The following is a 3,683-nucleotide window of genomic DNA, read 5'->3' on the forward strand; positions in this document are numbered from 1 at the left end:
AAAGTAGAAAAATAACACGGTAGAAATCTTTGCCTGTGCATTTTTCACTCCGTATCATGTCCTTCTCTGAAGTAAAAGCCCACAATCACAAGCAACCCTTACAAAGAAGAAGATTCACTAAAGGTTTAATAAAAAAAAGTGAAGTTGGAACTACTAAATCCACTCATGGATAAGGCACCTGTTCTTCACGTAGCAGAGACGTTTACTCTAGCAAAGGGATTTTCTCTTTTCTCCTCAATATGCCAGGAACAAGTTCTAATAGAAACAGCTACAGAAACTCATGCAACTCACTTTACATGTTACTCATTTAGGCTTCCTCTCTGATTTTAGTCATTTCCAATCCAATATTTGCATGCAATCACGCACTGCTAGCTGACAATCAAAGGGAGTATTTGTCACAGTGCCACATCCCGTTGCTGTAATTTCAAGCCGGGTGCTTGCACAGCTCCTTGCTGACCGCAGCCTCCCCACCCACTCGCACCAGCTCCCCAACAAACTCTTGCCCTGAGCTCAATGCGCGGTAAGTGGCAGCCCCAACCCCTCCCATTTAAGCCCCTTCTCCCCGCTACATCTGACTTTCTGCCAATCAGCAAAACCAACAGAAGCTCCTCTTTCCACAATTACAGCCCCAGCATCGTTCCAAATCTTCATAAGACATACCAGAGAGTTAGAAATACTGTGACAAACCTTCTCCGGCGAGCTCTTGTGCCTCTGTTAGAAAACAGTTCAAGACTGTGCTAAGGTTGCTCAAAAGCAACTGGCGGTGCTGCAGAGCCTGTAACCTCTGCGGGTCAGTGGAGCTGCAGGAGCCGTCAAACAGCGCAACACCTTTTCAAGAACAGGTATGAAATCGTTAGCCTACAGAGCCATTGCAGAGTTTCAAAGTGCACTTCCAGATCTGCGGGCAAGACCATCTACCAGCAGATCACTGAATGAGCTCAACTGGAAAGACTGACTCTAGGTTTGCAGCATGGCTGCACTAGTACTCACAGATTTGCTCAAATTCGTCTTTTGTATAGATCACTCGGCTCCACGTCCAGTCAAGGGCAAACTGTAAATTAGCAGCAGAACTTGGCTGCTCTTTAAAAAGAGAGAACAAAAAAGAAATGAATCAAGAATTCCAAACGAAGAAACCATGCAACATAAAAAAAACATAACAAGTCTTACCTTTAGATGTCCAAAGCTTAATGCAGCCAGTCAGAAGCCCTACAGAACCTGTCTGGGCAGCAGCTGACAAGACCGCGTCTAACTGCTCCTCCTAAAAGTAACAGGCGAAATCAAAGGAGAATCCCACCTGCTGTCAACATCCGAACCACCAACAGTAAGTGCTTGTTTCTAACCCTACACTCACTCAGGCATCACAGGCTGGGCTGCTTGTTGCTGTGAGGAGCACATGGAATTTTTCCCCTGACACGTCAACTTCCCAAAGGCTAATTCTAATCTTTATTTGCATGCCTCTGCATTATCCTCTCAATTTACTGCGTTCCAATTAACTATTCCCAGCAACGTGCCCTGCTTATACCCATGGCACATGGGGTGCAGAGAAGTTTGCCATCAGGAATGCGCGAAGGGGACAGAACAAACAGAACTCTGCAACGTTTGCATGGAAGCAGCGAAGCCAAGATCAAGCAGCTTTCCAGGCTATGAAGACATGAAGGAGTTACGACACCCCAAACATTAAGTTGTCATTTCCCAAGATGACAGAAAAGAAGTGAAACATTGATGTTCTAATAGGTTTCAGGTTTAGGCGCTTCAAACACTGTGTTCTAATGCCGTGGCGATCCTTCAGAAGGGCAAAGCACAGGCAGGCACAGACGTGCACTGTTAAGGAGTAGCTTAGTGCAGCTGGTGTTCTGGTACTTCTTCCAGGTGAAATGAACATAGAAACATAGAATCATAGAATCCTTAAGGTTGGAAAAGCCCTCTAGGATCAATGAGTGCAACTGTCAACCCAACACTACCATGTCTCCTAAATCAGGCCCTCAAGTGCCACGTCTACATGTCTTTTCAATACCTCCAGGGATGGTGAGTCCCCCACCTCTCTGGGCAGCCTCTTCCAAGGCCTGACCACTCTTGCAGTGAAGGCATTTTCCCTAATATCCAACCTAAACCTCCCCGGTGCAGCTTGAAGCCGTTTCCTCTCGTTCTATCGCTAGTGACCTGGGAGAAGAGACCAACCCCCACCTCACAACAGCCTCCTGTCAGGCAGCTGCAGGGAGCGATAAGGTCTCCCCTCAGCCTCCTCTCCTCCAGGCCAAACAACCCCAGGTCCCTCAACCTCTCCTCATGAGACCTGTTCTCCAGACCCTTCCCCACCTTTGTTGCCCTTCTTTGGACACGCACCGGCAACTCTATGTCCTTCTTGTCCCGAGGGGCCAAGACTGAGCCCTCATCAAATTTTCCTTTTTAGGGCTTTTGCTTTTTGTTTGCTTCTTTCTTTGGCTTTTTAAGCACATTCACAAGTATCTTTCCCTTCTAAATAAAATCATCACATTCAAAGCCATTTCTACACGTTCAAATACACACATCAGATTTCCATCTTTTTCTGAAAACCAGTCTCAGACAAGGAAACACACCGAGTACGACTTACGGTGGCAAACAAAACCCCAAACCAAGCTTCTTGTCCCTAATTCTGACATTTGTCTTACTCACATTCACAAGCAATTCCTGCTCAAATCCCTAACAAGCCTCTGAATGATCTAGTCTCAATTCAGCAAAGGGTATGACAAATTTCTGCATTTCCCAATTATTCCCAACGTGGAGCTGACATCAGATCACCCAATCTGAATGGAAGAGCCTACATCAGGCTTGCAAAAGAAACAGCCTATGGGCCAGGCCAACCTGCCAAGACGTTCATGTTAGCTACCACCCTGTGCACAAGTGCGCTTTGCCCCAACGCACCCCCACAGATCTGGTGAGGAATCCAGTAGAGAGGAAGATGAGGGCAGGGAAAGACTGCTCTCCCCTTCCTACCAAGTGCTCCTCTGCCTGAAGGTTGTTCTGAGGGAACGATGCTTCCTTTTCTCCGTTCTGTCCTCTTTTCCCAGCTCATCAGGGATCAAAACCCGAACTCAGGACCACGCAGGCAGTTGCACTCATTGATGAGAGAGAAGGAACAGCTTTCCCCGACTTTCTCTTCCTGCTCCTAGAGCAGCGCTCTCTTCCTTTCTAGACATTCAGTCCCTGATCATGCTTCAACGGGAGGCAACGGTGGGTTTACACTCCCAAGAGGGGACCTCAAACATTACATTTGATAAAACTGGCAGGGTACAATTGCAGTTACGCGTGTGGATGGGCAGGAGGAGCATTAAATGGTCCCTGACACCGAAAGCAGCGCCATGGAAAGCTTAGGAAAGCTCCATCTCTTGACATTCTCCATAAAGACACAGTAAAAGCTCACCTCCTTCTGGAAGCCGCTGCACGTCACATGAACAACTCCAGAGCTCAGCAGGCACGTGCCATCTGCAGAGACAACGAACGTTGGACAACATTCCACACTCTCACCGTGATGGTAGCACCAGTTTACATTTTTGTCACAGCAACCTCTGGAAAGGTACAACTGAGTACCCGTTTTCCTCATGACATCACTTACAGCCTTTTTTAGAAAAATAATGGCTGAGTGTAGAAATTTTACCTCCGGGGCTATCGAGGTACTGCGCTTTGAGCTTCAGCCCAGAGTCATT

General features: G+C 47.2%; 1 long non-coding RNA gene across 1 annotated transcript; it reads right to left on the bottom strand.

Moving 5' to 3' along the window:
- Positions 1–1,033: 1,033 nt before the first annotated feature.
- On the bottom strand, positions 1,034–3,463 carry LOC135311447 (uncharacterized). Its single transcript, XR_010371078.1, has 3 exons — positions 3,401–3,463; positions 1,168–1,258; positions 1,034–1,080 (listed from the first exon to the last, which is right to left on the bottom strand). It is a non-coding gene; the product is annotated as an uncharacterized LOC135311447 (long non-coding RNA).
- Positions 3,464–3,683: the final 220 nt, after the last annotated feature.

This window comes from Phalacrocorax carbo, unplaced genomic scaffold (genome assembly GCF_963921805.1).
Source record: "Phalacrocorax carbo unplaced genomic scaffold, bPhaCar2.1 SCAFFOLD_73, whole genome shotgun sequence".
NCBI lineage: Eukaryota > Metazoa > Chordata > Aves > Suliformes > Phalacrocoracidae > Phalacrocorax > Phalacrocorax carbo.